Source organism: Talpa occidentalis, unplaced genomic scaffold (assembly GCF_014898055.3).
Source record: "Talpa occidentalis isolate TD23 unplaced genomic scaffold, MPIMG_talOcc4v2.1 talOcc4.5, whole genome shotgun sequence".
Classification (NCBI taxonomy): Eukaryota; Metazoa; Chordata; class Mammalia; order Eulipotyphla; family Talpidae; genus Talpa; species Talpa occidentalis.
In genome coordinates, this window is record NW_023604861.1 from 36,738,104 (window position 1) to 36,764,005 (window position 25,902).

Here is a 25,902-nt window from a genome sequence, read left to right on the forward strand (position 1 = left end):
TTCATCCCAGATTTGTTGCCCCTTTCCTATGGTTCCTTGCCAGAAGTTTCCTTAGACTTGTGGCAAACTTTCAGGCCTCAGAAACTTTGTTTTGGGCCAAGCCTATTTGACCGGGAATTCACTCCCGAGGGAATAGGTGATTTTGGATGTTTTATTGGGAAGCAATTATCCTTTCTTTCTTTTTTTTTTAAGATTTATTTATTCATTCATATAAGAACTGGGGCACAGGACAGAGGTGCCAGGGGTGGGGGGGTGGTGAGGGTGACTGTGTGTGAGGATTCACCAGAGACAGAGTGGGGAACAGAACAGGCAGACTGACTGAAACACACTGCTGAGGGGAGCAGCAGGCGAGCCAGGAGAGGTCTGCTGTGCTATGTGGTTCACCTCCCTGGCTGGGGATCGAACCCATGCTGCAGTGGCTATGGCCAGCCTCACAGGCCACATCCCAACCATCTGTGGCACCAGGGAGGCCTTATCCTTTCTTCTTTTCTCCTAAGCACACTGATCCTATTAAATTTCTTTCACAGTAAGTATGCTTTCTTTGCCTTTGTATGCACAGAAGGCCCAAACCCTTTAAAACATGCAAGTTTGAGGGTCCGAGTGTACCCATTGGTAGCGCACTAACAAAAGCTTTGCAGGGGCCTCCCTGGTAGCACAAGGGGTTAAGCACAGCACTGTGACACTATCTGCAGCCTCTGCAGCACGAGTTCCATCTCCGGACTGCCAGGGAGCTACCCACATGGCACAGCAGACCTCTCCTGTCTCGTCCGCTGCTCCCCTCAGCAGTGTTTTTCAATAGATCCACCTGTTCTGTCCCCAATCTGTCTCTAGTGAATCTTCTTACCCACCGCACCTCTTGCCTGTACCCCAGTTCTTGTATGCATAAATAAATAAATCTTAAAAAAAGTTTTGCATGTTTGAGAAAGTTTCAGAGGGGAAAAGAGAGAGTATCAACAAACAAACATCTTTCAGAATATAAGACATGTCACATCATCGAGAAAGACAAAAGGAGTGCCAGATTCTATTTGAAAATTTGGTTGATGAATTAGAGATCACTTAATGTGAAGGTGTGATTTTCTTCAACTATTATCATTTTCCACAGATCCTGATAAAGACTGGGGTGATGTTAATATTAATTGTACTAAATATATTTCATAAATGTATTTACAACATGCACAAATAATAATCAAGTCAATATTAACTTATGATACAGATAATGAACTCATAAAAATGATTAGGTTTATCCACTGTGAGCAAATGGAGGGAGGGAAGGACAAGATATTAAGAGTGTGGGAAATGGAGTGATTCCTAGAGCAAATGAATGTTAGAACATGATCAATTTGAGAATGGGTACTTCATATCTAGATACCAGATGCAGCATAGTTACCAAAATTGGTTTTCCACTCCAAATGTGTGATTAATGTAAAATAACAAAAAGATTTTGGGAGGTGAATCAGTCAAGGAAGATTGAGACTAAGGGCAGCAAGGAGAAAGTGAACTGCTGTGTGTTGAGAAAGAGGGAATGGATGCTGGAAAACATTTACCATAAAAATATTAGTATAATCGAGATTTTACTTAAGTGGTTGATACAGAGAGTATATGTTTTATATCCATTCTATAGAGGTGACATGTAAAGAAAATTAATTTGCACCAGATCATGAATAAAAAAGTCAATTTCTTCTTGGAATGCTTTTGCTGCTTCTTGGTTTTTGTTTTGAGCCTTTTAGATGAAATTAATTTACATTTTTTAAATCCCTGAATTTCAAAATCAATGGAACAAATTCCTTGCAACATTTTCCAAACTTCTTAGCTATAATCTGTTTTGCTTTTATCTCATTCCCACATATTCAACTCTAGCATTTGACATAATATTTTGGGCTACTATTTCTTACTGTCTTCTAAGAAATAATAAAAAGTGACCAAAAAAGATTAGAATTAATATTGAGGACAGAAGCATGATTCTCTAATTAAAAAAGAAGAATTTACCAGTTTTTCAATTTCAAGACAGGACTTCTTGTTACTTATAGAATGTTTCTAGAATATTATTTTTTTTTGCCCTGCCTTTATAACAAAACAATTTTACTCATTTATATAACTACAAGTATACACAAAATTGTGAGATGATATGTCTTGACCTATAGAGATGCAATTTATCTAATTTGTTAAGGTTTTAAGAATAAGAGATTTAAAAGTTTAAACATGTATCCTTACTTTTTTTTTTTAAATTTAAAGCAAGCATATGAAAACTAATAACTTTTAGTAGCATTTGTATAATGTGACTAATATTCTTGCATTATTTTTAAAAAATTCAAGTTTCCATTTTTATAAGTCAGCGTAAGTCTTATATTTGAATAAATAATTTATACAAACCCATATTTTAGCAAGTCACATACAACAGAAGCAAAAGGAAAAATCTAATCCTAGCAGTAGGTTGTGTTACTGCAATACTAATATATTTAAAATTCAAAAGTATTTTATAACAATAGCTAAAGAATTCAATATCACATAAAATAATTACTTTCTGTAAACCCTGGCTAAGCTATCATGTAAAGTACTTGTCTGATTGACTTGAAAGAAAAAAAACCCTCAAAGAATATATACATGCCTCATACAATGAACATTTTATCTGCTGTGATAGAAGCCCCTTCTTTTTATTTCTTTCAGAAGTTTTGAAGACAGAATCTTTTAAAGAAAAAGCTTTTTATGTAATTGCAAGTAATCATTTTCTACATATATCTATTTTTTATGGAATACTTTTTTTCTGTCTTTCATGATCCCTTTTCTTTTTTACAAATGAGGTTTGAAACTGAGCTCTACTGATTATTCTCCATTTACAAAGGTGATTTCTTAACAAAGTAGAACATCGTTCAAAACTTGGAAATGGTCAACATATTTTTCCCTTTTATTTTTTTCCCCAGGATCCTTACCGGCATGCCCTCTTCACTTCATCTATAGCTTTATCATGCTCCAATATTATTATTTTATCATTGATATATAAGGTCAAATCTATTTTGTATTTCATACTGTATACCGATCTGTGCTTCCTTTTGGATTTATTTAATTTGAAACCTGCTCTAGACCTCTGGGCATATTAACTCAACGGAAAACATGTTGACCAGCAATCAACAAAACATACTTTCTCACTTTTCCAAAACAACCCAAGTCCAACATTCCCACTGGATTCTTTAAGGTTAGATTCTAAGTACTCACACTGCTAATTCAGTTAATATGAATAATCATTCAGTTATTTTCTCCTAACTTCAATTTATTGTGTTCATCATTTATTAATATTTGCCTAAACAGAAATGTTTACATATATACTTGTACTGGGGGGATTTATTCATATCATTGATAAATTGTCTAACTTTATTTTATATATAGATTCATAAAGAAATCCCTAACATTGTATCCCCTAATTAGAAAAATAGCCATAGATAAGTCTAAATTTCTAGAATGGATAAGTTAATGGCTAATGAACTTATATGTAAAAAGTATTTACAAATTACATTAGTCTTCTCAGGCTGCTATTATAAAATGTCATCAAATAGGTGACTTAAACATTACAATGGTATTTTCTCATGGATTCAAATTCTAGATAGCTCAGATCAAAGTGCCAGCAAGGATGGTGTCTGATGACACTTTTCTTGGTGGCAGACAGTCATCTTCTCATTTTATACACACATGATTTATTTATTTATGTGGGAGGGGGAGTGGCTGGGAAGGGAAGAGAAAGGAGAGAAGAGAGAGCTCATACTCTGGCCTCTCTACACATTAAACACTAGTCCTATCAAATCACCATTCCATATGACCATATTTAAGCTTAATTATTCCCTTACTCCAAATACAACCATACTGGTGGTTATGGCTTTAAAATATGAATGAGAGAACACATACTTTTTTTCTATGATATATATATTAAAATCTTCATTGAAACTGGCAAAAATAAGCTATTCTAAAAAAGCAATATATTTTCAAAATAATTAGATGTTAATATTATATATGAAATTTCATTTTGTTTGAAATATCTATGATAAAGATAAACCACCTATATTTTGATAATACTTTATATACTTGTGATTAAAGATCATTTTAATGTAGGCAACTGAAATCCTACAGGCTTTAAATATTTCCCTCAAAATAAGTAACATTTTTTCATTAATAGCATTCCTGAGAGGTTATTCCATAATTAAGGAAGAAAAGTATCAGACTATTTAATCTAGGAATTAAATTATCGACTATGAGCATAGGGTGGGGGGACAAGCTAGAATGCAGTAGACGTTAAATATACTTTTAAAAGATTTATGGCACCTATATTCACATTACAGTTGTGTGTAATTTTTGAAAGCATTAGCAATAAAAGATATGATTTACATAATAAATATATTGACAAGAAAAATAAGTACCAATTCTACCCACATTACAGAACAAAATTGACTGAATTACTAGACAGCTGATGACAAAAAATAAAATTGGAGTGACAAATGAATCCTTGTAAAGGTAAAGAGACAGCACTATTATCTTGAAGAAATTATACAAATTATATAAATATATGTATATAGATACATACACATATTATGAAGAAATTATACATATTCATGACAAAGTCAAATATTTCATTAGAGAAAAAAGGTGAACATTGTGTTAGAAAGTTCAATAATCTTTCAATAAAACAAGACTTTATCTGCTTAAAAAAAAAGTTGCCCTGTCACCTAGAAGATGCCATTTCTGTCCTCTAAAGGTGTCTGACATACAATGAATTTGAACAAAAGTCAATGCCACTTAACAAGACTTACAAATGCAAAAGACATGAAATTCTATCTTTTGACAAGAAGCAATCAGCCATGTATTTGAGAATGACTAGCAACACCTACAGAAATATTAGATTTCATTAGCAATCTAGAGATTGGACTTCCTAGGTTTGGCAAAGAAAATATTTCTCAGACATCTCTAAGAGCTTAGGAAAATGCAAGCACTCCTGTTTTTGATTTGCTTATGCAAAATAAAGGTATTTTACGGTACAGTTTTCTATTAAGGAAAACAGGATTAGTGTTGTTGGAGTAACACAATGATGATGTTTAGTGCTTGATAGTAGAAGAACGAGTTGCATTATTATTGTCTATTAAATTTTAAGTGTTTCTTTCATGTGATCCAAAATACAGAAGCAATCTTCCAAGAAGATACATATATAAAGATATTTTTAAATAATGCATATTTTTATAATATTGCCCAATATAAAGATGTTTATGGTTTAGAAACAATATCTATCATAAAATCATCAGTTAGGCAAAACACAGTGCACTCAAGTGACGGAATGCCATGACACTGAAACTAATGCACTTATTTTCATATGTTCTCACCATAATATGTGATTTTTGTTAAGTTATAATAGTTCACAAACAAATAAACCTTGAGTGAGAGAGAAATTAAGCACTCTATCTCCATGCATCGTGGAGAAGAAATGCCTATGCCCTAATGCCTGAAATAGAAATACAATAAAAGGCCAAGTCATAACCAGGAAGTAATTTTAAGGACACATTTTACTATTTCAGACGCAACTTAATTACTTCCCCCTTCCTCTAACTCTGAAGCAGTATAATCACGATGCATAAAAAGTCATTAGTTCTATCTAAGACCATTCACATTCTTTGAAATATTCTCATGAGAGTGGCTGGGATGTTCTGGGGTTATAACTGTAAATGCAAGAAAATCAACAAGTATTGATGCTAAAATTTTTCTTTATTTAAGATTATTGAATACAGTCCCCATTTCCTTAAATGCCTCATATTGATTTTTAAATTTATACAAATGAGGCTAGACAAAATATATAATTTTGAAGAAGATATTTTTCTTCTGATTTCCTTTTGGTATATAAGAATAGACATTAGATATATAAGGATGTCTGCTAGAATTATTTATATTTCAATAAATATTGTCATAAACTATTGCTTTCAATTCTTAAAATGTGTATTATTTCTAATTAACACATATATATGCCACTTTAATAACCATAACACAGCTTTAAAAATACCAGAAAGAAAAAAATAGCACACACAAAAAATAGCAATTTGTAAAACCTCTTTGTAATATAAATATAAAGTAATATTTTTATTATGATATAAATAGGAGCTATGCATAAGAGCTAGAAAATTCATACATGTGCACTAAATTCCACATTCAAAAATAATTACATAAAAATTGTGTCTTATTATAAATCAAAGAAACACATGTTTAAATAATGAAATACTAAATGTTCAAATTTCCAAAGATTTTGTTTAAAATTTTATCAGGTGGAAGAAGCTCTCATACAGTCAATACAACAGTGAATCACTATAGATAATAAAGCAACTTTCCATAACTAATCAAGAATTAATGGATCAAAATAAAACATCTTGAATGTATGATTTAAACCAATATTTTTTATTTCCATAATTTCATTCATTTCATATTTATAAATTTTCAGTGTGCTTTTTTTAGCAAAGAATTATCTAAGTTGTGAGGAATTTTAGGCAGTATCATGGATAGTGATAGGGATTGGTGTAAAATGATAATTTTTGAGAACTACAAACATGTATTGAGTAAGTTTTACAGGCATTGCTGCAGGTGTTCTCCCTCTGTATAGTTTCATTAATCAGGATAATAATGTATACATATTGTACTTATAATTGTTTCTATGTTCTAAAAACAAAACAGGCTTAAGAAAGTTAAATTACATGCCCAAAATACAGGTTCTGGAGTCAAAAGATTATCTCAGTTTGTAAGATTCCAAAATTATGTTTTCAGCTTCCTTCCTTACATAAGATCTAATGCAAGGCAGTTCTAAAATTAACTTTATAGAATTAGTTAGAAAAATGTTAATACCTTGCCAAGTAAAAGTAAATAATTAAAACTACGACATGTAGATACATTCTTATCTAGGCGTTTATAGTCAGAAATATATCAAAATATTTTTTATGTCACCCTGGATGTCCAGAATATGCAATCTTAAATGTTATCTTTAGCAAAAAGTTCAAATAAGATGAGACACTGTTTATAGTATTATTAAGTTTGAATAAAAAAAGTATACAATGAATAAAAGATCAAATGCCACCTAGCATCTGAATCAGGGAAAGCAATTAGCGAATTATTTCAACAGTGAATATTTATCCTGCTAATAGGGTTAAACATTTGTTTAAAGATGATGACCTAGTTTCATTAACATCATCACTGCATGCAAACAGTGTGATTATTTTCACAAATATTATAGAATTGCACACATTTTAAACCTCACAGCAGGATTCTGCAATCATGGCAGAAGGTCTTTCTAAAGTGAACAGTATTTCTTTCCCAACAGAACCACAAGTAGACAAATGAGGATACTATGAATAATCATGGTTCCATAAAACAGCAGTCATGTTAATTTAGTATAGTTTAAGGATAATATCTTTTTTTTTTTTTTAAATATTAAATTTTATTTTTATATTCCCCCATACAATTGCAAACGCCCCATTCTGACCCCAATCCTTCCCCTCCCGCCCCACCCCCAAAAAAGTGTCTCTGGTTCATAGTTTTTTGTTGATTTTGATTTTCACTTTCTTATATTCATTTTCCTGGTCCCTTATTTAAGTTTTCTAGATTCCTGCTATGAGTGAGACCATCCGGTATTTTTCTTTTTCTTTTTGGCTTATTTCGCTGAGCATGATCCCTTCCAGTGCCATCCATGTTGCTGCAAATTGCATGTGTTTATCTTTTTTGAATGCTGAGTAATATTCCATGGTATATATGTACCACATCTTCTTGATCCAGTCATCTATTTTTGGGCATTTGGGTTGTTTCCAAAGCTTAGCTATTGTAAACAGTGCTGCTATAAACATAGGAGTGCAGGTGCTCTTTGGAATTGATGTTTCTGTGTCCTTTGGGTAAATACCTAGGAGTGGAATTGCTGGATCATATGGAAGCTCTATGTTTAGTAGGTCCAGAAATCTCCACACAGCTCTCCATAGTGGTTGGACCAGTTTGCACTCCCACCAACAGTGCACAAGAGTTCCTTTTTCTCCACATCCTCGCCAACATTTGTTGTTGCTAGTTTTTTTAATATGTGCCATTCTCACTGGTGTGAGATGGTATCTCATGGTAGTTTTGATTTGCATTTCCCTGATTACAAGTGATGTTGAACATTTTTTCATATGTCTGTTGGCCATTTGCATTTCCTCTTCAGAGAAGTTTCTTTTTAGCTCTTCTGCCCATTTTTTGACTGGATTATTTTCTTTGTTGTTGCTGAGTCTCATCAGCTCTTTGCAGATTTTTGTGATCAGTCCTTTATCATTAGTGTTGGGTGCAAAAATGTTCTCCCAGTTGGTGGGGTTTCTCTTTGTTTTTGTTATTGTCTCTTTTGCTGTGCAGAAGCTCTTTAATTTGATGTAGTCCCAGCTGTTTATCTTTCTCTTCACTATCACTGCTTTGGGTGATGTGTCTGTAAAGATGTCTTTGATGTGCAAATCCCGTAGTGTTTCGCCTATATTTCCTTCTATGTATTTTATGGTTTCAGGTCTTATGTCTAGTTCTTTAATCCATTTTGAGTTGATTTTTGTGTATGGTGTGAGGTAGTGGTCAAGCTTCATTCTTTTGCATGTAGCGACCCAGTTTTCCCAGCACCATTTATTGAACAAACTTTCTTTGCTCCAATGCATAGTCTTTGCTCCTTTGTCAAAGATTAGTTGACCATAAATCTGTGGGTTTATTTCTGGATTTTCTATTCGATTCCATTGGTCTGTATGTCTGTTCTTGTTCCAATACCATGCAGTTTTGATGATTATGGCTTTGTAGTAGAGTTTGAAGTCTGGGTGTGATGCCTCCATTTCCTTCTTTTTTTTTCAGTAGAGCTTTGGCTATTCGGGGTTTTTGGTGATTCCATATGAATTTCATCAATAATTGTTCTATTTCTTTGAAGAATGCCATTGAGATTTTGATTGGAATAGCATTGAATCTGTATATTGCTTTTGGTAGGATGGCCATTTTAATAATGTTTATTCTTCCAATCCATGAGCAGGGGATGTCTTTCCATTTCTTTGTGTCTTCTTCTATTTCTTTTAACAGTGTTTTATAGTTTTCTTTGTATAGGTCCTTTACCTCTTTTGTTAGATTTATTCCCAAATATTTGATTTTTTTTGTTTCGATAATAAAAGGGGTGGTTTTTTGATTTCTTCTTCTTCAGATTTATTGTTTGTGTATAGGAAGGCTACTGACTTTTGCGTGTTGATTTTGTATCCTGCCACTTTACTGAATTGATTGATGAGTTGAATTAGTTTTTCTGTGGAGATTTTGGGGTTCTCTATGTATATTATCATATCATCTGCAAATAGTGATAGTTTGACTTCTTCTTTTCCTATTTGGATTCCTTGGATGTCTTTCTCTTGTCTTATTGCTCTGGCTAGGACTTCCAGTATTATATTGAAAAGCAGTGGTGAGAGTGGACATCCTTGTCTTGTTCCAGATCTTAATGGAATTGCTTTCAGCTTTTCACCATTGAGAATGATACTGGCTGTTGGCTTGTCATAGATGGCCTTTATGATGTTGAGGTATGTTCCTTGTATCCCAAGAATTTCAAGGGCTTTTATCATGAATGGGTGTTGCACTTTGTCGAAAGCTTTCTCAGCATCTATTGATATTATCATATGGTTTTATATTTCTTTTTGTTGATGTGTTGGATAACGTTGATTGATTTTCGGATGTTAAACCATCCTTGTGCCCCTGGAATGAATCCAACTTGGTCGTGGTGAATTATCTTATGGATATTGTTGGATTCTGATAGCTAAAATTTTATTGAGGATTTTTGCATCAGTGTTCATTAGGGAGATTGGCCTATAGTTTTTTGTGTTGTTGTCCTTATTCGGTTTTGGTATTAGTGTAATATTGGCTTCATAGAATGTGTTTGGTATTGTCCCTTCCTTCTCAATTTTTTGGAAGAGTTTGTGAAGGATAGGCACTAATTCGTCTCTGAATGTTTGGTAGAATTCATTTGTAAATCCATCACGGTCCTGGGCTTTGTTTTTGGGGAGGTTTTTAATTACCATTTCAATTTCGCTGCTTGTAATTGGTCTGTTTAGGTGTTCTATTTCTTCTTTATCTAGCTTTGGGTGATTGTAGAGTTGTAGGAATTTGTCCATCTCCTCTAGATTGTTGAACTTGTTTCCATATAACTGTTCATAGTAGTTACTGATTATTTATCTTTTGATTTCTGCTGTGTCCGTTGTGATTTCTCCTCTTTCATTTATGATTCTGTGTATTTGTGCTTTCTCCCTTTTTTCCTTTGTGAGCCTGGCTAGGGGTTTGTCTATTTTATTTATTTTTTCAAAGAACCAGCTCTTGGTTTCATTGATCTTTTGGATTGTTTTTTTAGTTTCAATTTCATTTATTTCTGCTTTGGTTTTTATATATTTCTTTTCTTCTACTGGTTCTGGGGTTTTTTTGTTGTTCTTTTTCTAGATCTTTGAGCTTCGAGATTAGGTTGTTTTCTTTGAGTTCTTTCTTGTTTTGATGTGTGAGCTTCTATTGCTATATATTTTTTCTCTTATTACTGCTTTTGCTGCATCCCATACATTTAGGATATTGGTGTCCTCCTTGTCATTCAATTCAAAGAATTTTTTAATTTCTTCTTTGATCTCGTCGTTGTGTAGTCCAGTGGTCTTCCAGTAGTGTGGCTTTTAATCTCCATGAGGTAGGATAGTTCCTTGCCTTTTTTTATGATTTATTTTCTAGTTTGATGCCTTCGTGGTCAGAAAAGATGGTTGGTATGATTTCAATCTTGGTGTATCTGTTGATGTTTGTCTTGTGCCCCAGTATGTGATCGATCCTGGAGAATGATCCGTGTGCGCTTGAGAAAAATTGTGTACTCCGTTTTTTTTTGGGTTAGTGTTCTATAGATGTTTGTTAAGCCCAATGCTCTAGGTCCCTTATTTAGAGCTTTAGTTTCTTTACTTATTTTTTGTCTTGTTGATCTATCCATTGTTGATAGTGGTGTGTTTGAAGTCTCCCACTACATATGTGTTTTTCTTGATGTCTGTTTTCAGAGAGGATAACAGTTGTCTGATATATTTTGGTGCTCTTTCGTGGTGAGTATATGTTAATGAGTGTTATTTCTTCTTGAAGTATTGTCCCCTTAATCATAATGTAGTGACCATTGGGGTCTCTTTTTATTTTTTTGAGTTTGAAGTCTGTTTATCTGATATAAGTATAGCTGTTTCCTGCTTTCTTTTTGGCCCATTTTGCTTGTAGGATTGCTTTCCATCCTTTGACTTTGAGCCTATTTTTATCTTTTGTAGCTAAATGTGTTTCCTGGAGACAGCAAAAGGTTGGGTTTTGTTTCCTAATCCAGGCTGCAACTCTGTGTCTTTTTATTGAAGAGTTTAGTCCATTTACATTTAGAGTTAATATTGATATGTTAGCATCTGTATTTGCCATTATGTTTGTCTTTCCTTTGATTTTATTTATTTATTTTTTAATAAACTTTTTTTTTTTTTTTTTAGTCTTCTTTCGTTGTTATTCGTCCCTCTGAGGTTCTGGCTTTAGGATTCCTTGTAGTATTTTTTGGAGTGGGGGTTTAGTCGCAATGAAATTCCGGAGTTTCTCTTGTGTCTGGAAAGGTCCATATTCTTTCTTCATGGAGGAAAGAGAGCTTTGCGGGATTAGAGTATTCTTGGTTGGCATCTGTTTCTTGGAGTCTGTTGACTATGTCCCCACTCTCTCCTTGCCCGTAGTGTTTCTTCAGAGAAGTCTGATGTGTCAGCTGATTGGTTTCCTTTGATGTGTTATCTGTTTCTTCCTCTCTTGTCAGCTTCATTATTTTCCTTCCCCTGATTCCTGGAGCTTGGGACTAGCTTCTATTATGTGTCTTGCTGTGTTTTTCTTTCGTCGTGGAAGTTTGGTGTTTCTCTTCTTCTTGTCTATATATTTTTTCAGCTCCTTCTTCTCATTGGGAAGTCTCTTCAATATATCCATGAATATTTTCTCTGTTCCTTCATCTCTCCTCTCCTTCTGGAATTCCTATAACTCTTATATTCTTTCCTCATGGAGTCAGATGAGTTCCAGATACTGTTATTCTTTCGCATTCTTTCCTTCTTCATTCTTCTTTCCTTCGTACTTTCTTTGTCCTTGTGTATTTTCTTTTATTTCGTGTCTTCAAGATTACTTATTCGTTCTTCCATTTCTGTCTCTATTCTGCTTTCATTGCTTTCCCAGAGTTCTTTAGTTCCTCCATTAATTCTTTGATCTCCTGCATTTCTCTTACTTCCCTCTTTAGGGACTCAATTTCCTTCTTCTGATCTATCACTTTTTTAATCATGGCAATTTTAAATTCTCTTTCTGGAAGGTCAGAAGTTCTTCCAAGTTGCTGTCGTTGCAATCTGGGGAGTGGTTTTCTTTTTGGTGTGTGCTTCTTTCTGAGGAGTTTTTAGGTTGCATGTGTTCTTCTACTCCTACTGTCTGTTTTCTAATTTGTCGTATGCGTTGGGACACTGTGTTGCTTGGACTGACTGACATCTTGGGTGAACTTCTCCGCTCCCCTCTGGCTCTTCCAGGAGCCATCTCTGTCTTCTGGGGGAGCTTTCTGCTGGTTTTAGGCAGTTTTTACTGAAGAAATGTCCCTGTTCTCAAATGGCGAAGCGGGATGCAGTCCCTGCGCCTCCGGTTTCAGGCACACTCTTCTGCGCACCCGGTCTGCCCCGGACGTGGGTGCCTGCTCCCTCTGTGGGCTCAGACTGCTGGTCGGAAGGGGCCTGGCGTGGAATAACTTCCCGGCTGGCCACTGGGTCCTCCAGAAACCTTCTGCCCTTTTCAAGCAGTCTTAAGAAATGTCCTGTTTTATAGGGTGTTAGTGACTTTTTTTTTCCTGGTCACTAGGTGGCGCCAGAGATCTCTCCTATTGTCCTTGGGGGGCTGTTTTTCGCCTCCCCCCACCCCGTGGGACAGAGAACAGGGCGGGAATGGTAGGGTACACCTCAACAGCTTTGGGGTGCTGTGTCTGCCTTGTGCCCCACCGTCGTGGAGAACCCACGCCCCGAATTTTCGTGCCCCGGGTCTCAGTTCAAAGCCCTCAGTTCCAGGACGCGGGCTGTAGCCCAGTTCAGTGGCGCGGGAATGGCGCCTTTTGCACAGCTCCCGTGCCTGGGCGCCTGGTTCCTGCTCACTCAGGGAGGGACCTTCACCTCAGTGAGGACCTCCGTGTGTCTCCCCGCAAGCCTAGGTCGTCTCCCCGCAAGCCTAGGTCGCAGGCGCGGGGACCTGGGCAGCCGCGATCCAGGTCTGCACTTGCTTTTCAAGCTCCCCGAGCGCGCCGCGTTTCCGCGCCAGCTTACCGGCAGCCCGGGCTGTGTGCGCGTCTCCCGGGGTCTTTGTTCTTCTCTAATGGCGCCCGGAGCCGTTCGCTCACCGCCGCGGCGGATCCTGCAGGGTTCGCCTCAGCTCCCGTTCACGGGGTGTGGTGGCTGCAATAGTTCCTTTCCACTCACGGTCCCGCTTGCTGCGTCGTTTGTTCTTGTGGGCCGTTTTGGTTTGTTGTTTCCTTCCTCTCTGCGGGTCGGAGAGTGCCGCCTCTGTGGGCGGGGGAGGGGAGCAGGGTTCTGCGCTTCCCTCCCTTCTAGACCTCTTTTATGGCCACTTTCTTCTTCGGGCAGTTCGCTGGCATCACCCGTTTATCTTCCGTGTCCCACTTCTCACTGGGACCTGCCGCTTTTCCTCCCTATTAACTTTTTTTAATGAGAGATCTTACTCGCAGCGTCTCCTCGCCGCCATGTTGCTCCGCCCCCCGAGCTCAAGGATAATATCTTTTGAGGAAATTTCTGAGAAAAAACAAACAGGATTTCCCAAGAAGCCATTGCACAGTACAAAAAGCAGAACAAATATTTTGGTATCAGAATAAAAAAATCCACAATTTGCCAACCTTTAACTTAAAATTTGTCACCTAACTTCTATAAATTGAAAAAAAAAATCTCAAGAGCATTTTGTATTACACAATGAAGTCCATTAGTTATTAGTTGACCATTTCAGGAAAAGTCATTAAAATTTGTTCAAAATATACGTATTTGTTCTGAGTTCAAAATTTAATATTACATTTAGAGATTTAATAAATCAATGAATTTTATATTTTATGCTTAATTATACTGCTGGAATATAATAGCACTTTCATAATACAAACTTGGCAAAATTAGCAGGATAACATATTAGGTATGTCATGAGATATGAAATATCGGCCAGCTCCACATTAACAAGTTATGTACAGAATAAAGCACTGTTTTCATTTATCTATAAAGCATGATCAATGAAATAGAGGACAATCTCTATGGCCATTTTAACATCAAAGAGTTAATAAAAAATATTGCTTGCTAGAAATTTACGAAGTTTGTTGTTTTCTTCCCCATTGTAATTTGTTTCACTCAATGTAATGGAAATGTACCGTGTAGTAGAAGTATAGCACAAATAAAGAGGAGCATAATATGATGCTTTCCCCCAAGACAGTGAGTATATGGAGAGACAAAATTGACACACAGTTGTGCTGGTTATGTTATATAAAACAGGGCTCTCTCTCTCTCTCTCTCTCTATATATATATATATATATATGTACATACACATATATATATATAAATATATACACACACATATTTGTGTATTATACTACCTGTACAACTCTATAAATCAGTCTCTATCAATTTTCATTTGCTGTATAACTAATATAAACTTGACAAATAAAAGCAACATATTTATTTATTTCCTCACACTTCCTAGTAAGGAGTCCATGCCTGGAGTAAGGACTTCTAGTAAGGAGTCCATGCCTGATTTAGAGTTTCACTACAAGGCTGCAGTTGTGATGCTACTTGAACAATGGTTCCATCACAAACAGGACTGAGAAATGATCTGCCTACAAATTGTCAGTAGGCAGAAATCATTTCGTAGTGGCTGCAGGGCTGTTCTTGCTATTATTGGGGTCCAACCCCAACTCCTAGATGCCATGACAGATTATTGCTATGTGGTATTTTACCACAAACCCTCTCAAACCAGTTTACTTCCTCAAACCGGTATCTAAGAAGATGGATATCTATTTCCACATATCTAGAAGGAGAAGGTATCTAGTTCCATCTTGTTCTGACAGTCTGACAGAACATGTCACAGGAGGAAATGACATCACATTCAACATGTAGTATACTCTGATCAATGTGTGACTTCTGGCACTGCAGAGGCTGCGGACAGCTTCACAGTGTGGCGCTCAACTGCCTGCACCACACGGGAGGCCCATGTGTGTGTGTGTGTGTGTGTGTGTGTGTGTGTGTGTGTGTGTATTTTAATGTTTCAATAAATCTTTTTTTTTTTTAAAGATTTATTTATTTATTTATACAAGCACTGGGTACAGTCAGAAGCATGGGAGGGTGAGAGAATTCCCATGTGTATATATTTTTAAAATGAAGAAGCTATAGCATAAAATGTGTTCCAAGAGAAACACAAAGTAAAGCTAATACGATTTTCTTCAGGGTCATGAAAATAAAATAACACATGTAGCTAGGTTGTTAAATTGAATATATAAGCAGAAAGTTACTGAATATTGTAACTATCATGATTTCTCCAAGAACACCAAACTTCTTGTTTATGTAGCAAGACAACAGTTTATGCAGCAACTATGGCTCTTCCAAGCAACTTTCAGTGTTAAAAAGTACTCTGATCAGGCCCTCCCTGGTGGCACAAGGGGTTAACCATCACCACTATGAAGCAATCCACAGCTACCACAGCACAAATTTGATCCCCAGCCAGGGAGCAGCCCACATGGCACAACTGACCTCTCTTGTCTGGCATACTGCTCTTCTCAGCAGTGTATTTTGGTCAGTCTGCCTGTTCTGTTCCCCACTCTGTCTCTGGTGAACCCTCTCATCCCCCACACCTCTGGCCTGTACCCCAGTTCTTGTATGCATAAATAATCTTTTTTTTTAGATCACCTGTGTTAGACATATGTCAACACAATGGAAAAAGGATACTCTTCAAAGAAGATCATGTGCCTCCCTGGTGGCACAAGCGGTTAAGACACAATTTATGAAGCTATCCGCAGCCTCTGCAGGATGAACTTGATCCCCAGCCAGGGAGCTACCCACATGGTGCAGCAGACCTCTCCTGTCTTGCCCGCTGCTCCCCTCAGCAATGTATTTCAGTAGGTCTGCCTGTTTTGTTCCCCACTCTATCTCTAGTGAATCCTCTCACCTTCCACAGCTCTGGCCTGTACCCCAGTTCTTGTATGAGTAAATAAATAAATCTCTTTAAATAAATTTAAAAAAAAAAATCATGGAATATGTCCAGAGAAGGAGTCATGTTGTCATAATTTCAGCAATTAAAAAAAAAAAAACCTCCAGGAATTCCAACACTTTCCACCTTTGCTTCATTTATTGAGTCCCCAGAAAGGAGAATTTTAGAAATATTGGAACCTGAATTAGTGCAGATTAAATGTAGTGTATCTAGCATAGAAAAAATACAATTTTAATCATATGCATATTCCTTTTCTTTTCTTTGAGCTTACAATGAAAGAAAGTCTGGAGTTAGCAATTCCCTATTTTTTTTTTTTTTTTTTTTTTTAGTCACAAAACCATCTTTTTCAAGATGGTTGGCCTCCCTTGGTAGCGCAGGCGGTTGAGCGCGGCGCTGTGAAGCTGTCTGCAACCTCTGCAGCGCCAGTTTGATCTCGGCTGGCCGGCGAGGGTCCCGCATGGCGCAGTAGACCTCTCTTGCCTGGCCTGCTGCTCCCAACAGTGTATTTAGTCAGTCTGCCTGTGGTCTGTTCCCCGCTCTGTCTCTGGCAAATCCTCTCACCCTCCCGTGCATCTAGCCTGTACCCCGGTTCTTGTAGAAAATAAATAAATAAATCTTTAAAAAAATTAAGCTATGTAGACAAATATTGAAAGGATAAAATGAAAGATGATTAGAGAAAATAGAAATCCTATGTGGTAGGAAAGAGAAAATAGTTTGGGCCAACATGCCACAGGACATCAAAATGGGATCTGTTTCTGAAATCAAGTTATCATATAAATTCTAAATATACAGTTTCTAAGAGTGGTACATTTATAGAAAATTTTTTTCTTAGATTTCAGGACCATGACACACATTTAATGATCTATCTCGAGAATTTACATAATGTCAAGTCTAAAAAACATAGAGCTGGGGTGTCAAGGAGAGAGAGGTAAGATTTCACATTACAGATAAGGAGAGGATGACCTCATCTTTTTACTCTCAGGATAAAATGATGAGTTTCTCATATAGGGAGGGCACTTTTATGAAGAGCCTATACCTAAATGACAGTTCCCAAACAATGTTGTTTAGTGTCTTTAAAAGGGGAGTTGGAATATTGGGGAACCAAATAAGACATCAAGGGAAAAAATAATAACAATAAAATACACAAAACAAAACAAAACAAAAACAAACAATTATAAACCAGAGACATCCTGCAGGGGAGGGGAAGGGAGAGGGATCGGAGGGAGGAGGAGCACAGGGCACTGTGGTGATGGTGCACGGGTGAATTAGTGGAGGAAATTCTATGGGGACTACACCTGAGGAGGGGGAAGCAAACATTGTTTAAAAATTAACAATGATGTAAATATAAATAAATAAACCAATGAATAAATAAATAAATAATAAAAGGGGAAGTGTGACTGCTTTCTTTGATTAGGAAAATGGCAAATCATTAGGCAAAGACAAAAAATATTTTGTAGCCTCTATAGCCCTTGCTGCATTCTTTAAGTTATAGTTCTTGATCCCTGAGGTCACAGGGTTTCTCCATTGACCTTTAATTCCTTATACCAAGTTAACATTTACTGGAAGAGGCCTGCTCTGGGCACATTGAAAAAAGCTTATCACACCCTTCTGGAGAGATCATCCACATGGTTTACTAATTTATTTTTGCCTAAATATTTTGGAATAATCATCATAGGATTTATGATTACTTCCTCATTCTGAAGCAAATTTGACCTTTATCCTCAATATTTCTCTTTTGAATTATATTGTGGGTTTAAATTACATAAAGTTCAAAATTCTTTTCTGAAATTTCAAATTTATTTGGGAGTTTATCTTGTTTAAGTAGCCATTCACATAATATTTGGATTTTGAGAAAGAATTATAAACTATACCTTGTTAGGGTATAGGTATACCCTAAACATAGTTTAGGTATACGCTAAACTATGTTAGTGTATAAACATATCCTAACAAAGATATTTAGTCATTGATGAGATCATAATGATTTATAAGTTTTCATTTTCCTTCTAATGGGAAGCAACAATACATATTTCCTTGAAACCTCATCAGATATTCAACCAGCACAGAAAAGTTGACTTAAAAAGCGTACTTCATAATGAGAATAGAAAATTTAAAATATCTATGATGCACAGTATAAAAATATATGAAAAATCTACAAAAGGAATTCCTAGTCAGTTGGTTATGTCTAAAACTACCCAAAGTCTGCAGAAAAATCTTTCTTCAAGTGTGCATATGGAGTCTGCAAGAGGCACTGACATTTTTTTGTCTTTATTTGATTTTTCATTTGAATCCTCAGGGATTTGCAAGATCTTGCTGGGGCATTTTGTAGTCAGGTATTACTCTTGGCCTCTGTTTCAGTGTTTCATTGGTGGGGGAGGGGGCCCATTTTAATCAAAATAAATAGGCTATTCACAACAAAAGTGATCTTATTGACAGATCCTAAAAATGTTAAATAAACAACCTATCTGAGAAATGAGTTCCAATTTAAAATCATCACAGCACGGGAACCATGACATGAAGTTATCTGTTATAATTTCTTATTTGGTTAGTGTAAGCTATTCCAAGTATTTCTTTTTGGACTTTGACTTAATTTAAAATAATTAGCACAGATTTTTACATTTACCTTTAAACTTTATGTGATAAAAATGATAAAGAGAAAAACCTATTTCCATTTTATTATTTGATTTCACAGTTGCTAAACTGTTACTTAGATATTTTAGTATTTAACAGTTATTAGTTTTCAATAATCTATAATTTATCACATTCATTTTATATTAATTTTCACAAACAAGTAAGGACAATGATACTAGGTTTCTTTTGTAATTCAAACTCATTATCCCACCCACCCCCAAGCAAACAAACAACTACAATGAAAACTGGTTATCAAAAAAATAATTTGGAATATTATTTTGAATTTTAACTGCTTCAGATTCACTATAAGTATTCTTAATTTCATTATAAAGAGGGTAGTTAGAAGACAGTGATCTAAAAGTACGTCAAATATCTAAAATAGGTGTTCATTCTTTCTCCTAGGAAATATGAAATATTTTGTTTTTTTGCCATTAGAAGTTTCTCCATTTGAGACTTTCCTGTAGTGACTAAGAGTGAAGACTCCAGGAATCATGTGGGTTTCATCCCAGAATTCTGTCTAATTGTGGTTTTTCATGTTGCAAAACCAATTTAAAAAACTATTTAATGGGGTTAATGCTAGATGAGGATTAAATACACTAATTCATGAAAACACGCTTAGAACACTGCCTGGCATATATAAAACATAATGCTAATATTTTACTGTTTCTATTATTATTGTCATTATCATTATCATCACTATATTATCCTATATTATCTAATTTTGTCTTAACACACTTTTGTTCAGTTGACATTGATGGAGACTTTTATTATACCACTAGCTTTCTTCTTCATATTGTAAAAAGAACAGGATGAAAAATAAAGAGGGGGCAGGAGGGAGGGAGGAAGTACAGAAGGAATGAAAATTATATGAATGAACTGATTTTAAAAGATATAGCCTGGCCTCCCTGCTGGCACATGGGCTAAAGTCTCAGCACTATGAAGCTATCAGTCACCAGCCACTGCAGTGTGAGTGTAAGTTCGGTCCCTGGCCAGGGAGCTAAGCCACATGGTGAAGCAGACCTCTCCTGTCTCACCCGCTGCTCCCCTCTAATGTGTATTTCAATAGATCGGCCTGTTTTGCTCCCCACTCTGTCTCTGGTGAATCCTCTCTCTCCCTGCACCGCTGACCTACACCCCAGCTCTTGTATGCATAAATAAAAGTAAATCTTAAAAAAATAGAAAGATATAGCCATAAGAAGTCAGAATGAATAAAATCAGTTATAATCAACATAGTATTCTGTGAAATACATATGCCCTTATACAACTCCATAGAATAGTATACAAGGAATTAATGTGTCATTAAAAAGTAACATAATACATACCTTTGGTCACTTTGACATTCTTGATCTTGAATTCTGATCTTGATTATTCAGAGCTCTCCAAATCTCTGAAATTTAAATTCATAAACTGAATATACAGAATGTAATAGAAAATCAGAAATCATTAAGTGTAAAAGAGACTGACCCAGTTAAAATTATTTTCAAGTCACTTTTCTCAAAATGGTTGGTTTGCAATGTTTAAGGTATAAATTGAAGTTATACATGAAGATAAAGCTTCAAATTTACTTTATCTAATTAAGCATTTATTTTAAAATATAATTTTAATGCCTTATAGATAAGATTCTCTAACATTTGTTTCTTAGTATCTGAGGAAGGGCTCCATTGTTCTAAGAGGGAATTGGAAATATATTGCTACATTTAAGCTGCAGGGTGGAGTTAAACATTTTTTTTCCTAACTCTAAATTCTTATCAGAGTTAGCTTAGGATTTACTTTCTGTCAAGTACATTCTGGCCATCATTTTCCTTGTCTGTCAAATGGAGCTAAAATTATATGCTATGTCTTCTTTATATATTTGTGCTGAAGAATAACTTAAAGTGAACAAAACACATTTTATTCAAATCAAAGCACTACAGTTTAAATGATATGCCTACGTATAGATTTTTTTTCCTTTTTGTCATGCTTAATGTTCTGAGTTTCCTGGACCTGTGTTTGTTGTTATTAATTTAGGAAAATTTTCATATCCCCTTACATGTGTTTTGTAATTGTCCCACAATTACAGTAATAATTGTCCCTAATTGTTATTAGAGTCTATGCTAGCTTTTAATATTTTTTTCTCTTTGCATTTCAGATTTTGAAGTTCCTGTGATTTTTTTTTTAATTTTTTAAAAAAGATTTAGTTATGCATACAAGAACTAGGGTAGAGGCCAGAGGTGCAGAGGGGTGAGAAGACTCACCAAAGACAGAGTGGGGAACAGAACAGGCAGATCTACTGAAATACACTGCTGAAGGGAGCAGTGGGAGAGACAGGAGAGGTCTGCTGTGCTATGTGGGTCACCTCCCAGGCCGGGGATCGAACTAGTGCGGTAATGGCTGTAGACAGCTTCATAGTGCTGTGTCCTAACCCCTTGTGCCACCAGGGAGGCACCGCCTATGATGTATTTTTAAGTCCCTTGCTTTTTTCTTGGTGATGTCTAGTCTGCTATGAAAAAAAAAAAATCAAAGACATTATTAATTTGTATTGTAGTTTTTTCATTCCTAGAATTTTCTTTTGATTCTTTGTTAGAGTTATATCTCTCTGCTTATATTACCCATCTGGTCTTGTATACTAACCACTTTTTGTACAAAACTCATAGGATATCAATTAGTTTCAAATTATGGTGTGAAAGTTTCAAAAATCTCCAATTTTATGTCTTGATTGGTATCTTCAGACTATTTTTTGTGTTTTAGATTACCTTATGAATACTGTGAAGGCTGGACATGTTATATTAGATAAAATAAATTGATATAGTTAGATACTTACTTGTCTAGTATTTTGATTGTGTTTGTTGTTTGTGGTACTTTTGCTGTAAGAGTATAAAATATCCTGTAGTCTCCTGTTGCCTTTGGTCTTACCTAGAGTCTCCTTACTTTTGGTGCTTACAATTCATTTAGCTATAATCTTCTGTGACTATACAGGAGACTTATGAATATGTGGAAGGTCAAAGAGGGGTGACAAAGTGATCTATAGTCTTATCAGATCTTAGATTTTTGGTGAATCTCTGTTTTTGTTTTCACCTGTTAAGGACTAAAGGAGATGGATTTGGGTGTTTCCCTCTACCCATGTGATCATTTGGTAAAACCCCAGTCAATTAGGCTTTAGTAAAATAGTTCTGTTTGAGGGAAGACTTTGTTAATAAGAACAGATAGTACTGGCATATTTGATAATTGTTTATCCTCTTCCCCTGCATGAAGTAAGAGATTTTTTTCTTTTAATTTTCATGGTAAGAATCTGGTAGGGCTCATGGAGGTATCTCCCAATGTTGGTGTCCCTCAATATTTTTAATTCTCAATCTAATCCAAACTAAACCTATAGCAACTTTTTGATTACTACGGGTAACAGTTTTATATTCAAGCTCTGATCTTAGACTTCTGCTCTCAGAAGTTATGACTCTGTACTCACCTGTCTGTCTTTTCAACTTGGGGACAGCAACTTGACTTGTGTCCTGAATTCCCCGAAACATCTAGGAAAAATTAGTCCTTTTTAGCTTGCTCAGCTTTTTTCTTGTGAGAATGAGAGACTTCCAAGTTCTTTACATGTTGGACTACAAAACAGGAAGTATCTGTAAATATTAAGTATGAATAAATAATATTCAGTATAAGAAGTAATTTAAATTACATAATATGTCAAAATTTATTAGAAATTAAAAAAATTCTGTAACACATTCATTGTATAGATCAAAAAATATAAGCAGGAACTCAATGCTATATCATGGTAAAATCGCCAACTAACACCTAGTTACCATGAGCCCCAATTCAAGACTCTTCACATAATACATGAATGAAATAAAGGAGACGGACATAAGGAATTTAGAAAGCTTGCATCTATTCTAACAGCTGTTTTGTCTGAATGAGAAGATGTTAGAGCAAAGACAGAATTCCAGAGGAATTCTCAGGGACAAGGTGGGGTGAATCACTGTGATCAGTGAAATCACAAAATGATGGTGCAGGTCTTTCAAGTAGGATCAGCTTGTTTCCACTGCCTTAATGTGGAAGAAATGATGAAGAAAAACAGAAAAAAAAAGAAGAAAAACAGAAAAAAAAAGGATTGCAAATCTTAAAAACCTAGCATATTTATATGTTGCTTAATGAACTGACAAGAATCTGATGGAGAAATCTGAAAAAGGAAAAGATAGGAAAATCTGATAAACAGAAAAGAAGTATTGCTTTAGGTAAGAGGTAACAATAGCTGATTAAAGTTAAGAAAAGATAAAAAAAAAATTGTGCAATCTGTGTTTGAATAACCTGGTTCCTGACATTCTTAAAAAGAAAGGTTGTTTCATCTGGCTTTACATTTTTATTATGCATTTTATCTTAGGGAGTAAAGCACATCTAATTAATGTACCATGATAAATGGAGTTTCTGTATCATTAGAACCCACTTATAAAGAATGAAAAGGGACCTCCATGTGCAAACACAGAAAAGTTAATCCCTAGCTATCAAAGGTTCATCTCCTGCAAAGTCATTTCACTTTACTCATATATTTAATAGGAATCATTTATACAATATTCAGGCAATGGGAGAGAAACTGTAAAAAAAAAGTTTTAATTGAGTTATTCAGCCATCAATTCAGGCTTGTCAGATTGTAAGAAGAGAAATTGTGATAGAAATCCTGAGAGAGGATTTCCTACTTTAAGAAATGCCTGCAAAAACCCAAGTGGATCTTTTGACTGATCTGAGATGGGGAGGAAACATTCCAGTTATTATAATTTTTAAAGAGTGAAACTCTCAGTGGCATTATATTATACTTAGATTTCTGGGACCCAACTTCAGCTTGTAATCTTGGCAACATTTTTAATATACTTACATAATAATGACCTTTTATGAAGAATATATTTGATAGGCAGAAATATATAGCAAAGGCAAACTGAGATTGATATTTGCAAATTTCTGAAAGTGCAGATGCCCTGTAACATCAGTCCTTCTCAGAGTTTTTAACTCTCAATCGAGTTCACACCAAACCTCCAGCAATTTGTCGGTTACCACTGATAATTTAGTAGTATTCTCTGTTACTGAATATATGAAAAATATTTTCAAGAATTCATCATAGGGAAACTTTATTTTTCTTTCATCAAAGAGAAGTTGATTTAAAAGACTGAGTGAATTTTCCACAGACAGCATAAAACACACCAGCCATACTGACTAACATAGTAGTATATATCATATATTATTTTTACCTTTCTCATTCATTTCTTCTTGCCAGTCAAAATTTCCTTCCTTAACATTTACCTCCATTTGGAGGTCAACAAATCAATACAGACCCTCCATGCTTGTGAAGAGCTAATGGTGAAATAGAAAATTCTTAACTGTGTAACCCTGAATAAAAAGCAAATATGCTACATCATGAGATTCTTGTATATTTTCTTTTGAAAATGCATTAAGAAAAGAGGTACCCAAGATACCCCTATTAAGGGAAAACCTACTTGGTTGTAAAAAAAAAAGGGGGGGGAGTCTGGTCATTGCACACACAAAGACAAAGAAAGCAGACTCTCACAGTGCTTTAATATCCATTTTGGAATTTAGCATGTCAGAGAAGGGTTCAGGAGATGCAGTCACATGATCAGAGATCATTAAATATATTTTCCCAGAAAAGTTTATAAATTTGCCACTTCATCTTATATGAATGTATGTAACATTCTTTGTCTCACTAATTCACCTGTGGATGCTAAAATGTTTACATGAAATAAACTTGATAATTTCTAAAACAATTAATTTTTCAAATGAATATAAAAAATATAAAAATACTAATCAGTGCATATCTTTTTATACTTCAGTGATAAATATCAGATGGTTAAAAAAGACTGAGATACAGACAATGGAAATTGGATCTTCAGTTCTACTCATAAGTAGATTACAGTTTTATTGGCAAGAATGTACATGAAAACCTCACTAGAATAAACCTCAGTATCAGCTGATTCACCTTCAGGCATTTTCATCCTTTCCATCTCAAAAGAAATACAATAATGAGGCTTTAAAAAGCATACTAAGTCATTACTATTTGAAACAAAGCAACAGATTATAATCTGTAATGATATGATTTTTTTAACTAGCTTATTTTATAGATTGTGCAATTGTAGATTAATAAATTTTAATTTGTATCATTAATCATTTTTAGAGTTTTAATCAAACAAGTGATTAATAAATTAGTAAGTATAATGTTATATATGATATAGAGCTATGTCTTAAATATAAATATTTAAATTTTACATGAGCTTTTGTTTTATAATTTATATATTTCAAAACATTATAGTTATGAGTTATTTTCTAAAAATAATTTGATATTGATAATGGTCTAAAGGGTGAAGCAGAATAAAAGCAAAACAAAGTTAATCAACAAGGGAGCATCTTTTCATTTAATTATAATAAAAATGTTATATCAATGGTTTTCTAATTATTTGGCTGAGAATCTTGACTAATAAGATCTACTGAACAAAAAATTAGGAAGGAAAAATCTACAAACAAAATATTAAATTAATGTTCAGTTATCAGAATAAAAAAAGTTGGTAAATTGCACAAGAGTTTTTTTTCCTAAACCATATTAAAACATGTAGGATTTAAAATGCATTATGGTACACTTCACACTTTTCTACCTCAGCATCTGAAGATGCTATTGCCGTAAAAAGAACATTCTCCCAGACTTGGTGGTTTCAAACAATAACCTTGAAAACCGCTTGAAAGGTGAATGAGTCTTAGAAAATATGCTCCTCCATAGAAACAATGAGAATGTTGCCAACAATTGTTGAACATTCTCAGAACCCTAGAATTATCCAAATATTAATTAAACGCATGGTTCTTTGAAAAAAAAAAAAAGTTGAATTACAATAACAAAGAGATCATCTTGTTTTAACTTGCCTTATTTCCATCACCCATCTCCAGCTCCATTGTATCTTTGAATCTAACAAACTTGTAACACTGATAGCAATCAAAATGAGCAGCCTAACAACCAGCAGAAGAGTTTCTGAGCTTCTCAAAAAGACCCAACT

The 25,902-nt window shown here is 35.0% G+C and overlaps 1 long non-coding RNA gene across 1 annotated transcript in view; it reads right to left on the reverse strand.

Annotated features, from left to right (window-relative positions):
- Positions 1 to 25,618, reverse strand: part of LOC119259626 (uncharacterized) — a 28,750-nt gene extending 3,132 nt beyond the window's left edge. The window contains exons 1-3 of the long non-coding RNA XR_005128516.2: positions 25,510 to 25,618; positions 22,323 to 22,482; positions 20,206 to 20,270 (exon numbers count right to left, since the gene is read on the reverse strand). This is a non-coding gene — a long non-coding RNA (uncharacterized LOC119259626). The remainder of the gene's footprint in view (positions 1 to 20,205; positions 20,271 to 22,322; positions 22,483 to 25,509) is intronic.
- Positions 25,619 to 25,902: the final 284 nt, after the last annotated feature.